General features: G+C 29.2%; 2 protein-coding genes across 7 annotated transcripts in view; one reads left to right on the top strand and one right to left on the bottom strand.

The window, feature by feature from the left end:
• Window positions 1-15,093, top strand: part of hiw (MYC binding protein highwire) — a 220,257-nt gene that overhangs the window by 105,741 nt on the left and 99,423 nt on the right. The window lies entirely within an intron of this gene.
• The window catches only part of LOC107069312 (uncharacterized), a 111,980-nt gene that overhangs the window by 95,610 nt on the left and 1,277 nt on the right, over window positions 1-15,093 (bottom strand). The gene's annotated exons all lie outside the window — the stretch shown is intronic.

Raw genomic sequence — 15,093 nt, 5'->3', positions numbered from 1 at the left:
CGTCCTTTCGTTTTTATTTTTAAGAAAAGAATTGAAATATATTTCGACGATCGACAATTTTATACGCGACAAAACGTTAAAGTTACAACTACCATTACCATAAAACGCGAATAAAGGTGGTGAAAGGGTTGCGTAGAGAAGGGGTGGAAAAAATTCAAAAATAAAACAAAACAAAAAAAGGAGTCAAAGTTAGAAAGAAAGAGAAAGATATAATTTTCGTGAGAAACTAAACCGATTGTTTCGACGTTTCTACCAGTTGTTGGGTGAAGTAGCGTAAAGTGTGGGAGGTAAAGGGAGGAGGAGTAGAATTGGGGTAGTAGGAGGAGGGTTGGTAGTTGAGAAAGGAACAAAAAAATCTATGAGAAAGTCTTTCACTATTCTTTTTAGAGATACTTTCTTCGCATTCGTTGAAAATTCATGAAACTGTTCTTCTGTCGTTTTCTACTACACCCCCAACCCCACACCCATCCACTCACCCATCGTTTCAGGTTCTTCTCATACTACTCTCGAATTATATACTCTTTCTTCTTCTTCTTCTTCTTTTCTTCTTCATTTCTTTGTACTACTTCTTCTCCATATTATTTTTTTTTTTTTGTACTTTACTTTAGGAAAATATTTCAATCGTTACTCGAGTGGTATAATTTGTGTAATCGGTTAATGGACGTTTCGTTAACTAATGGGGGATGAAGTATGTTAAAATGGGGGTGTAATAAAATATGTTTAATCTGTTCATGAGTAAATCAGAGAATATTTAACTGTATTTACATTTTATTTTACGGTTGAACATATGTAATATACGTGTTTATTCATATTAATTGATAGAAATATTACTGCACATTATATATACCTATATATGTATATATGTATATATATATAAAGAAAATAATTTTTGATTGACACGAATGAACACGTAATTTTCATAATCTGATTATTGTATTAATTTACTCCTTTTGTTTTGGTTTTGAAAAGTCTTATTATCCAAAATTGTCTCAGTCAATTTTTTTAAACGTTCAACGTGATAATTTTGTAAATAAACTTTTAATATTAGTGTTGATTTAATAAATATTTAATTTATATGCATTTCTCTTCGTGCTTTATTCACGATTTTAAATATGAAAGGCTTTTAATTTGAATTTAATCTATAAAACGAGAAATTATTATATAAGTTATGTTAGTAATATCGTGTATACAGGTTTCGTGTTATTTGAGCTCTTATAAACAAACTTTGGTAACATTAAACTCGTTTATGTATATATATATTTTCAGGTTAACAAATAATGGTCGACAAATATACTTGTCATTTTTTATTTTTTATTTATAATATATATATGCCAGATTTTAAAAAATTATTTATAAAATGTTCGATAATTTTGTATAAAAATATTTTTTTGTTTTAAATCAGGAATGTTTGTTATCGATTTTATCCTATCCCATTTTTGTTACGTTAATTAAATATTTAACATTGAAATTTATTATCCGTGACATGGTCAAAGAGAAAACCAACCCCATAACGTAATAATAATTCCAATTTTTTTTGTTAAATTCGTTTTACCATAACATAAGTGCCGACAGAATTAACGAGCATATCTCATCATGTATATATATATATCTATCTATGTATGTATGTATGTATGTATATGTATTCGTCGAATCATAGGGAGAAGACCCCCTTTGAGGTTTGATATCACCCACTATGCATCGTCATAGATAACATGTATAAAATTTTAATGTAAAATTGTAACCGGTGGGGTTGCGTTCAACCCTTTTGGAAAACACAGCTTTTGCTTTCTCTCACAAAATTCCTACGTCCCTTTTATTATAATCGATGATCATGATGATGATGATGATTGGTAACGAAAGATATGTTTCGTGAATATGATATAAACATTTTTTAATTAATTTTACACACCTTTGTTTAATCATAAAATTTGTGAGTAACAAAAGTGTCATTATTTGTAATTCATTGATACGTAAAATCTCGTTGTTGTTTTCTCATTGATCGTTCGAGCGTTATAAATTCTTCGCGTATTTTATATCACATAAAATTATTTATTAATTAAATTTAAATTGCATATTTCTCTTTTTTTTTTCATACTGGGGTGAGCTTTAAGCTTTAACTTCAAACAAGATTATTTTGTCTTTTATTCAAGGAAAAAAAGAAATATTCAAAGCAAAGTAGAAAAAGATGCTCAACTTTGTCTTAATTAACGTTAATGAAACGAGCTTTGCGTATATATATATGTACATAGATATCCTCCATTTTATTTTATTTTATATTTTACTTTTTTCATTCATTTATTTTTAACTTAGATTTAATTATATGCTTCGTGTTTTACATGATCGATAAGATAGGAATTTTTTTTGTTAAAGACAGTAATACAGTTGACTTTGATCTTTGAAATATAATTGAATAAAAATTTAACAGGTGTAATATGAATTGTAAAGGAATAAATTTTTTTACTGTAAATATCATTTATAGCAAGAGGTTGATTACACGAACTTTACAGTAACGTTGTTTCATCATTATGCCACGTATACGTTCTTTTAAATATAATTGAAACCAAATTTAATAGATAATATATACATTATACAGGAAAGAATAGTTTACTGTAAATATCATTTATAGCAAAGGGTTGATTACACATTGTAACAGTATCGTTGTTTCATCAGTATGCCACGTACGATCTTTTGAATATAATTGAAAAAGAATTTAAGAGGTTTAATATAAATTGTACAGGAAAAAATTGTTTACTGTAAATATCATTTATAGGAAAGGGTTGATTACACATTGTAACAGTATCGTTGTTTCATCAGTATGCCACGTTGATCTTTTAAATATAATTGAAACCAAATTTAACAGATAATATATACATTGTATAATAAAAATTGTTCATTGTAAATATCATATATAGCAAGAGGCTGATTACACCAACTTTACAGTATCGTTGTTTCATCAGAATACCACGTACGATCTTTTAAATATAATTGAAACCAAATTTAACAGATAATATATACATTGTATAAGAAAAATTGTTCACTGTAAATATCATATATAGCAAGAGGTTGATTACACCAACTTTACAGTATCGTTGTTTCATTAGTATGCCACTTAGATTTAAATATAATTGAAATACAATTTAACAGATAATATATACATTGTGCAAAAAAATATTGTTTCCTGTAAATATCATTTATATAGTAAGAGCTTAATTACACCAACTTTACAGTATCGTTGTTTCATTAGTATGTCACTTAGATCTTTTAAATATAATTGAAATACAATTTAACAGATAATATATACATCGTGCAAAAAAATATTGTTTGCTGTAAATATCATTTATATAATAAGAGCTTAATTACACCAACTTTACAGTATCGTTGTTTCATCAGAATACCACTTAGATCTTTTAAGTATAATTGAAATACAATTTAACAGATAATATATACATTGTATAAGAAAAATTGTTCACTGTAAATATCATTTATATAGTAAGAGCTTAATTACACCAACTTTACAGTATCGTTGTTTCATTAGTATGCCACTTAGATCTTTTAAATATAAATGAAATACAATTTAACAGATAATATATACATCATGCAAAAAAATATTGTTTGCTGTAAATATCTTTTATATAATAAGAGCTTAATTACATCAACTTTACAGTATCGTTGTTTCATCAGAATACCACGTACGATCTCTTAAATATAATTGAAGAACAATTTAACAGGTTTAATATATATTGTGCAAGAAAAAATTGTTTACTGTAAATATCATTTATATAACAATAGTTTGATTGTACTAACTTTACAGTATCTGTTTCATCAGTATGCTACGTACGATTTTACGAAGTTGGTTTGCTCGTAGAATAAGGAAATTAAACCATTTATATCATTCTTGTACTTGTCTCACGTTCTACGAAATACGAGGACAATTCGTGAACCACCCTCTAGGCGTGTTCGTCTCTGCCTTTTACAGTATCTCAATTTTTCCTTCATCTTTTTAATTCGACAGAATTAGGTGGAATTTCTTTAAGAGTCTTTTCACAACTGACGACGAGCTTTTCAAAGTGGAACACTCGTCAAAGTAATCCATTCTTTTTTTTTTTCTTTTTTTTTTTTTTTGTTAGATAAAATAATTTCACAAGTAGATGATCAAAACTGTCATTTATTTTTTAAGTTTTTACTTTTAAAACATCTTTCACGTTTATATTAATCGAAATATTGACATTTAATATTAATGGAATAATATTTTAATCAAACTTTTACGTAAAATAATGAAAATCATTATTTTTATCTTTATTTTATTTCGTATTTTTTATATGAATATTTTTATGTGTTTTAAAATATGAGATAGAAATAAGATTTTAAAGATGAGATAGATAATAAGATAAAAAATAAAATATGTGATCTTAAATCTTTCCAATGTTGAATTGTTTGAATTGTTTCCAATGAAGTTCTAGAAAATAAGAAAAAATAAGAATAAAAATAATCTTATCAATTTTATTATTACAAAATAATTGAATTCTTGTTTAAATATTCAATCATTTTTTTTAATGGTGTTCTAGAAAATTTAATAAAATCAAAACTAAACTTATCAATTGAAATATCACAAAATAATAAAAGTCTTTATTGAAGACTCGAATTATTTGTACGATTTAACAATTAATTCGATTTTTTTGTTCATTTTAAAATGATAAGAGAAAAGAATCTAATACATACATACACACACACACACATACATACATAGTAGCAGATACTGGAAACTACCATTACTACTATGGGGGTTTCCTTTCGAGTCAAACGTTCCTCTGAGAGTAGCAGGTAGCACTCACGATGGGAAAACTCGTTTCTACTTGAAAGAGTTGTCCTCTCTTTCTATTTCTGCTATCGTAGTCTCTCTGCACTTTTAGATAAAAGAAAGAAAGTAAAATAGAAAGAGAGAGAGAGAGAGAGAGAGAGAGAGAGAATAGAACCATGGGGGTTCTGTCGGATTCAATGACCGCTTTTTCCAGAACGAATTCGCGTGCTGCTTGCTTCCAAGTGAATTAACGAAAGAGAGTTACGGATAATTTCAAATACTTCAGAGATGAATAGACCTTCTTCTGTTTTTCACCCCCTTTACCATCCCTCACTCACTCTTCACTCTTCATTCCCCCATCTCTCCCCACACTTTATCTTTCTCCATCCCCCTTCTTCCTTTCTTTTCTTCTCTTTTTAATTTCTGCTTCACCTCTTTTATTATATTCCTACAGTGAGATTTCTCGATATCATTTTAAAATTCTACACCACCCACTCACTCATCTCACCCTCTGTGCTTGTGTTTTCAACGAAGAATTTCTTTTTGTGTGTGTGTTTTTTTTTTCTTTTTATTTCTCTTTTTTTTTCTCTCTTCGATGAAAATTTGCTTATAATTTTGCATTTTTCGCGTTATATGAAATAATCGGTACTCATTTTCTTCTTTAGATTCTTTTCTTTCTATCTCTCGAGAGAAAAGTCGAGGAAAATTCATAGTTTTCTTTTATTTTTTTTTTTTATATTTTTTTTTTTAAGATCAGTATTTTAATCTCACGAAGATATTGTGTAGTCTGAGACTCATCTTTGATTCATCGGATTCGACGACGTTTTATTTTATTTTTTTTTTGTCTTTTATTGCATTTAAACTTTCGTTTCAATCTATCAAACTTATCTCAATTTTATTTTAGATTTTTTTTTAACATCTTTGTTATATTAGTTAAAAAAAAAAAATAAGTAATAATTTTTTCTTTCTTATTTATAGAGAAAAAAATAATTGAAATACATAAGTGGAAGTAATTGCATAGTTTATTGATTTTCATTTTATTTTATTTTTTTTTTTTATTGTTTTGTATTTTATTTTATTTTATTTTAATTTAATTTAATTTAATTTAATTTAATTTTATTTTATTATTTTTGTTGAATTTTATTTTATTTTTCTTTTATTTTATTTTATTTAATTTTTTTCTAGATATATATTTTTCAATTTATCAATTTTATCTTAATTATTTTTTTTGAACATCTTTATTATTTTACTTTTACCAAAAACATAATAATAATTTCTGTTCTTTTTTATTATACCAAGAAAAAAGGAAATAATTAAAATGCAAAATTTGCATTAATGCAATTAAATCGCATAGACTATTATTGATTTTCATTTCCACATTATTTTACTTAATTTTATTTTATTTATATTTTCTTTTTATTTTTATTATTTATTTTTTTTTTCATTCTGATATATTTATTTCTCATTTTACAGTTTGATGCGGTTTTACTTATCGATCGATACTCGTTGACTAAGAATTTTGAAAGAGAAACTTGAGTATAGCAAGATAGTTGCTTTGAAAAGTAGCTCTTTTTGTGAAAGCGTTCTAATTCTTTACATGGCAAAGCTTCTTTACGTCGAGGGGTGGTGATGGTGGTGTGTGGCTTTTAGAGATCGGCCGACTAAAAGGTCCGAAAATCCAATATGCGAGTGGGAAAGCACGTAAGACCAGTTTTACTAAAAGGATCGGTTCATTCGTTCCTCGTTCGTTCGTTCGTTCAGGCTTTCGTTAAACTCTTCAAACTGTTTTTTTCTATTTTTTTTTTTTTCCGAATGATAGTTTTGAGATATCTCAGAGACCAACTGCAGCCCTCCCTTCGTTCATTTCTTTTAAATTATCTCGTGTTCCTAAAATGAAAGAATTAAAGTATCTTGTTTTTATCTTTTTGTTCATAAATCAAACGAATATCGGATTCAATTTAACCACATGAGTTGTAAAAATCAACATTTTGTATTTTACGTTTGTAAATAAAATTTGTAGCAATTCTTTCCCCCATTCCACTCCTATTTCCATCCTATTTTTAAATCAACGTATTCGTTTTAGTCATCAGTGACTTGAAACAATTTTAAGATTCCTTCAAAGACTCCCATTCGTTTTGTTCAAATTATTTCGTGTTCCTAATATGAAAGAATAATTAAAGTGTCTTTTTTATTTATATTTTTGTTAATATTTGGGTGTTCGGAAAGTTCGTGTCGATTTTCAATAAATGGCTTAAAGTTTTTTTTTGCTGAAAAACCTGAAAAGTTTTTTTCAGGTTTTTAAGTTAGTCCAGAAATTTTGGAAGTTATTCATAAGGTTGGAGAAAGGTTGTGGAAACAAAATGGCACTTATATATAATTTAATAAACATATATATATAAATAATACCAAAACAAAAAAGAAAAAAACTTAAATGCGTTGCGTTTCAATCTTTCGTCAAAATTGGCACGAAATTTCCGGATAACCGAATAAATCAAACGAATTTTGGATTCAATTTAACTACATGAAATGTTGAAGGAAACGTTCTGTTTAAAAATCTACATATTTTGTATTTTTTTTGTATTTGTAAAATAAAATTCAGAATAATTCTTCCCCTACTCCCCACTCCTGACTCCTGACTCCCCACTCCTCACTCCTGACTCCCCACTCCCGTTATTTTCAAAGCAACGGTATTCTCATTCGTGAGTCGTGATATGTGACTAGAAACGAATCGCATAAACGAGAGTGAGTGAGATAAAGAAAAAGAGAAAGAGAAAGAGAAAGAGAGAGAGAGTGTCCTGACAAAATGGTACGTGCCCTTGGGAACAAACGGGCGATGCATTTATGAGATTTAAATCGCCTAAGCGGTCCATTTCCGCGGTTATGCATTATTCACCAACTCCTCCTGGTTCTTGAATGTTTTATATCTTCTTCTTCTTCTTCTACTACTTCTTCACTTCTTTCTTTCTTCCATTCTTTTTCTTTTCATTTTCATTTTCATTCTTAGTTCTATCTTGGTTCTTCTTCTGTGGGGTAGGGGGAGGGGTGCCCTTTGGACCTTTACTTTCGTAGCAACGTTTCTTCGTAGAAGTTTGAAACGTTGTGGCGGTTGGCCGCAAGGGAGAAGACACACACACACACAGACACATACATGAGAAAGAGAAAGAAAGATGGACGACGTGTAGGAACGAAACAGTTTTGCGGTTTTTACCCCATTTCAAGTTCAGCACGAATGTTATATATATCACTATTTCTCATCTTGTAGGATTTAAATTGAGAACAATCGTTTTTACACGTGTGTGTATGTGTCTTACTTGATATTTGCATATTTATTTATTTATTAAATTAATTATTTATTAAATGTGAGTGACGTAAGCAAAATTATTATATTTTTATTTTTTTTATTTCAAGAAATCTTTTTACTATTCTCTCATTTTTGTTTTGGTTTATTTTGTTTCTTTTTCTTTTTAAAATACAATACCATGCAAATGCCATTGGCAAGAACACCAAAACACTCTCCTACTCCTCCTTGCTCCACCACCTAAGCTTCTTCTTCTTCTTCTTACCTTTTTCGTTGATACGCCTTTCAGTATTCCGTGCACTCGTCTCAACGAATTTACTTTACGATCCAAAAGGAATTTTCGAAGATACCAACAGTCAACTAGCCAACTAAACCAAACCATCCAAACCAACCCGTCAGCCAGTTACCAAGTAAAACGTGTACGAACTGTGCATTTTTTTTTTCAAGGAACATGGCCAACGTCCAGTTTCGTGTTACGTTTTTTTCTTGTCACCTTTTATAATTATCTTTTTCTAATACCTTTTCCATTTCTAAATTCTTTTCCAAGAATTTTTACACATGGTTTCTTACAACCCTTTTTTTTTACGTGACAATCTTAATTAACCTGAAAAGTGTTACTTAACCTAAAAATTACTCGCTGCAATACAAAAATATAACAACAACAAAATTAAATTAAATTAAATTAAATTAAATGTACAATGGTTTTTATAATAATTATTTTATTAATTTATTTTTTTTTTGCAATAATTGTTATTGTTATTTTTATTTAAAATATGGAGTACGTGGTGGTAAGATTTAAATTATTTCAATTTTTGTTTCTTACTCCCCCTTTTTTACGTGACAATCTTACTTAACCTAAAAAATGTTACTTAACTTAAAATTAATTAACTTTTTTTGCAATAATTGTTGTGGTCTTTGTTTAAAATATGGAAAATGTTGTGTTAATATTTCATAATTGCAGCAATCATAATTTCATTCTAAAGTTGTGGTTATTAAAAGAACAAAAATTAATTAGAAATTGTGTACCAAACAAAAAATGGAACCTTAAAGGTTGTTAATGGGTTCAATAAAATTTCAAAAAAAAAAAAAAATAAAAATAATTTAAGTTACAATTTATTGCAGAGACATCTAACATTATTGAATGAATACTCAAAAAAGACGAGAATCACAAAAGTTGCAATTGTCGTACCTAACGCCTGTAAAAAAAAAAAAAAAAAAAAAACCCTTTTTCTCACGAATTTTTTTTTCCCTCTCTTCTTTCCTCGTTTTTCATTTTCTCTCTCTCTCTCTCTCTCTCTCTCTCTCTTTCTCTTATGCGTGAACCAGTATTTATAGTGTCGTAGGTGTCGTCGCATTTTTTTCAACATCCTCGAGAACGTTATTTTCGCAGACGCCATTTATTCAACGTGAGAGAAGAACATGGGGGTCTACGTAGAATGAGAGTTTGCTATAGTAAAATCGAGTAGAGGTTTTTTTTTTTGGGTCTTTTTTTTCCTATTCTTAAACATTGGCCAACCAGTCTGACCACTGACGAACGTACTACTACCACCTATCTCTTTTCTTTCCCACCCCTCTATCCCACACCCCCTTCCCTTCCTTTCTTTTACTACTCTTTAACATACACACATATACATTTATATATATACATACACATAGTCCTGTAAAATACGTACATATGTATGTGTGTACATATGTGTTCTTCAACAACCCCTCTGGCTTATTCCCGGTTCTACAGGATAAATAAAGGTTAAGGTTAGATTAAGTATGGGGATTCTAACGAACACCGTAACGGGTGGTGGGTGGTTGGATGGTGGTGGTGGTGGGTTATCGTGGCTTTTAGTGAAATATATTCCCCACATGAAATTTCCGGTGCGGTAATTTTCTACAGGTACACACATTCTTTTGAAAATTCTTTTGTTCCTTTTGGTGAATTCATGGTGGGGTTGAGGAGAATTGAAAGAGTCATATGACATTTCTATTCTCATTATTTTCACTGAATTTTACTGATTTTATATTTAGAATGTAATATAAATAAATAAATTTAGTGTGACTCATGTGAGTAAAAATATATGACGTCGTATTAGATAAATGTTAGGTTATGTTCAAATATTTCGCACGCACTCATCGAAATCTATGACTAACAGATGGGACTACATTTACTTGTTTCTTTTTCTTGTATGTTTTAAATTATTTAATTAGTTTATAAATAAATTAATTTAATAAAAATGCAGATGAATGCGAATGCAACTTTGTTGTGTCAGAATTTCAAGACAATCAAGGTAAAGTACTTTTGAAGATTTGAGGTTATGGACCAAATTAAATCTACATTTTTATATATATATATATAGATAAAATGAATTATTATTATTATTTTAATAATAATATAAATAATACTTTTAAATATAACATTCTTATGTGAAATTATTATATGTTGATTACGTTGTTGTACAATTACAGTTGATGTGCAAAAGTAAACTTCACTTAAATGCGAATATTTGTGTCAACGAAAAATTTTCTTTGATTATTTATATCATAAATTTTAAAATAACAAATTTTTATTTATTTTAAAAGTATTTCTAATTAAAAAAAAAAAATTGAGTAATCGAAAAGATCGATGATTTTCGATCAACGAGTTTAAAGAAAATACGAATTAAAAAAAAAAGAGAATAAGCAAAAACGAAGAGTAGGAAAACGAATTGAGAGGGGAGGTAAGGGGTTGAATGTAGGGGGTGGGTGGGTCAGAACTATCGAAATCGTTGGCTTGAAACTATCTCACGAGTTTCCGGTGGACCATCCATCCGATAGACGGGAATGTGAAGCTTCGAACGGAAACGAACGATTAACGAGAGTTTCCGCGGGAACGATCGATCATTTAACTTCGACCCTCTCATCCTCTTCATCCTCCTGCACCTCCCTCCTCCTTTTTCTCCTCATCCTCTTCTTGTCTCCTTCTCCGTGATTATTCTGCACCGAGCCGGAAAGTCGTGGCTCGAATTGCACTCGATGCACCGAGTCTTCTCTCTTTCTCTCCACCATCACATTCTCCCCACCCCTTCGAAAGTCTCCCCACGTCTTCGTCGTTGATTTTCTTCTTGGTTTGCTGACTCATCAATCGCTTTGTTTTAAGAATCTAAAACGAATACTTGTCGATATCTATTTGCTTAAAATTAGAACTATTCCTTTTTTTTAATTTTTTATTTGACCTTTTATTTAATTCGATCGATAGTGAAACGATTTGTACGAATTTGTTTTTTTTTTTTTTTGGATATCACATTATTCATCTGTGTTCTATTTTTCTTTTTAATTTGAAATACTTAATTTTAAAATGTAATATTACATGTATAAATATATTTATATATATATATTATATTTTATTTTAATTTAATACAATTAATTTATTATATTTATTATATTTAATTAAATTAATATTTAATTACAAATTAAATAAAAGTTCAATTTTTAAATTGAAAAAATTAATATTTAAATTTGTTAATTAATATTTAAAAATATTAGAAAAATTAGAGAGATGTGTAAGGGGATAAATATAATATTTATATATTATATTTGTAATATAATATTATTTACATAATTGTAATTATAATAATATATATATTTATTGAAAGTTTAATTGAAATTTTGTTTCTATTTTTTGTTTGTTATATAATCAAGAATGTTATACAACTTCTACGACATTAATTAAAAGACGCGTTAATGTATTTTACGTTATCGTTGTACCAAGGATTAATTAACGAAACTAACAAACAACTCTCTTCGTAAATAAGTTTTGTTAAGTTTTACCTTAGTAGAGAGCATGTTTAAGAAGATTTTATCGATGATTGTAAACCAACATAGATCGAACTTTGTCGGTACGTGGAACAAACAAAGGTGTCGAACAATCTCAGTTTGGTTTCCATGTAGTGAACGACGACGACGACAGGGATGAGAATGAGTACGAGGGTGTGACACACTGTATTTCAGATTAAACCGCAATTTCAACGTGTAATTGGAACGAGATAGGTGGTGAGGAGGTGGAACAACGAACACACACAATGCAAAACCGTCCTATACGATGACTTCGATCCCTTTAACTCCCTTTTAACCCGCTTAAGTCGTAGAACATACACCTGATTACTAATTAGATCCCTGGGATATGTTACATGCTCGTATACTCTGTGTGTAGATGTGTCTAAGTGTATCTTGGTGTGGGTTTGTGTATGTTGCTGGGTGTTTGAGAAAGAGAACATTTTTCACGAACAATTTAAAAGGCGAGTCACTGAATATAAACGTGATTTATCAATAACATCGAACGTGCCATGTCTTGCTCTCAATTTTTACACATATACCTATATATGTATAATATGTATCGTGATTATTATTTTTATTTATATACTAGGATGTTACAGCCATGTGTTGCAGTAGTTTTTTTTTTTATAAAATGTTGATTCAATATAATTCTAAATTATTTAGTTAATTATAGCAAGACACATAAAATAATAATACTCGTAAAATTATAAAAAGTAAGGTTAGTTTTGTTATATGTAATACGCCATCTAATGAAAACTCACAAAACTTAGAAACTTAGATAATCCTTAAATAATTAAATCCTTAAATTAGCAATAAAAAATATAAATTAGTCACAATAAAAACTATCCTTTATACTAAGTTACCAACACATAAATAATACCACAATTAGAATGCAATACATGAAATAATATAATACAGTTAAAAATATAAAAAGTAAGGTTAGTTTTATCATATGTAAATCTGAAAAAAAACGTGAAGTAATTGAATTGTAGTACACTACCATCTATCGAAAACTTACAGTACCTAGTAGCTTAGATAACCTCAAAATATAATCAATCCTAAAATTATCGAATAAACATTATCCTATTGACTGCAAAAAAATCACACAAAATAAAATAAATTTCATTAATATCGGTTCATTGGAAACCAACAAAGTGGCACTAAATTTTTGTGTACAAAGATGTTACAGTTAATGTTGAAATAACAACGTGGATTGTATATAATGCAATTTATTAAACGTGTGTGTGACTCACTGTTTTTATAAATTAACCGAAACCTTCCGGACATTCTATAAAATATTTTAGAATATATCCATTAACCATAACACATGATTATAATAAATGACTGCAATTTCGAAAAAAAAGAACATTGTTGCAAAATTTGGTTTCCAATGAATTGCGAGTAAATCGATAAAATCGTTTAATTGACATTCTTTTTTTTTTTTTTTAAATTATATTTTATCACGCGAGAGGAATCTTTTTGCGATAAAATAAAAATCTCTTCTTCTTCTTCTTCCTCTTCTTTTTTTTTTTTTTATTCTCTAAATTAGTGTGTGTGTGTGAGAAAATAGTCGCAGTAGGATCGAATTAAATCGAGTGCACCCGGGCAAGTTAAATTCCGTCACGGATCACTCTATAGATCGTCGGGTTCTCTATCGATAGCGAAGTGCAATTAATTATCGTTAAATTGGATTGACGATATTTCATGAGAATGGTTGAACCTACTACTACGGGGGTGGGGGGATGATGGGGGGTGGACGCTTCCACGGATCATTGAGTCGGTAAATCGACTGCCAAGAGAACGGACGCACTCACGGGAAATGTACCTAATCGCGAAGGTGGTGGATAGGTTGAGAAGGAATAGAACGGGGGTGGTGGGGGGTGGGGTTGGGTGGTAGAAGGGGGAGGGGCTTGGCTGACTGTATGTCGTTTATCGCTAGAATTTCTTAAGCTTTCATCAATTTTATCGTATCACGTTCTCAACTATCAATTCCTCTTTCCTTTCTCCTGTTTTCTCCTTTTAACCCCTCCCCCCTCCCCCCCGTCCCCTATCCTAGTTTTAAATTAAAAGTCGTATGGGAATTGACAAGAAATACTTTTTATGATAAATCGTATCTCGGATTTATTTTATATATGTGTAGGTATATATCAATGTTCTATTAAAATTCGTTCGATCAAAGTATACACGTTTTACTTGATATATTTGTTTTTCTGTTTTTTTTTTTTTAATTATTTTTTTATTTCATATGAAATTTTATTTTATGTATCAATTTTGTTTTTATACACTTGTTTTCTCTTCCATCGAAATTACAATTTTTTCTTTTTTTTTTTTTTCTGATCTAATTTAATTTGGATGATACGAGAAAAATTGGTTTAGAATGTACAATGAAAAAAATCCTTTTATCGATGACGATGATGACGATGTTTCGTTCAATTTCATGGTGGCTTCGATTCGCGAAATATTATTGGTCCTTCTCTATCTATCTATCTATCTATCTTTATCTAGAAGGGTGTCTAAAACGATATACGTTTTGGCTTTACACTATGATTGGGGTGAGTGGTCATCGTCACGTTTTAAAGGGGTAGTGGGAGGTAGGTTAATGTCACGGTGGTTTTCTGCGATATATTACATTAAGAGAATGAGGTTATAGTTTCTATTAAGTTGCCTATTCTCTATCCAATACTTGCGAAAAGTGGTGTTACAAGGAATGAAGGCTTCATAGAAATAGGTAGAGTAATATTCATTGGATAGTATGGGGGTAGAAAGGGAAGAAGAGGGTGGCTCATATTCAGCGATCAGATTATCTTTGTGTTTAAATTCTTGCACGTTTAAATTGCATTTTGATCGAAACGATTAAAAACATTAGTTTGTTTATTGGTTTATTTTATAATTCATATTATTATTATTATTATTTTGTATTTTTATTCTCATAAATATTTTCAGTTTGTTGCAATTCATTTTCAGGTTAAGTTTTGATTCGTTAATTTTATGAAATTCCCTTTTCCCAAAGAATCGAATTGATTTTGTTTTGTTTTATTTTTTCTTTTTTTTTTTTTTTTAAATTAGTATTAAATTAATGAATAATTAGTTCATTTTAACGCGTATATATAAACTGGTGTGTTTTAATTTTCACTCGAGCATATGAGAATATCTCGCGAGGCGTTGTTGCATCGGTCGACTTGGCGTAGTATAA

Source organism: Polistes dominula, unplaced genomic scaffold (genome assembly GCF_049000335.1).
Source record: "Polistes dominula isolate Pdom_NZ unplaced genomic scaffold, Pdom_raw_medaka contig_83, whole genome shotgun sequence".
In the NCBI taxonomy this organism is placed as follows: domain Eukaryota; kingdom Metazoa; phylum Arthropoda; class Insecta; order Hymenoptera; family Vespidae; genus Polistes; species Polistes dominula.
Note: the sequence above shows the minus strand (reverse complement) of the source record. Positions and strands in the feature narration are given on the sequence as shown.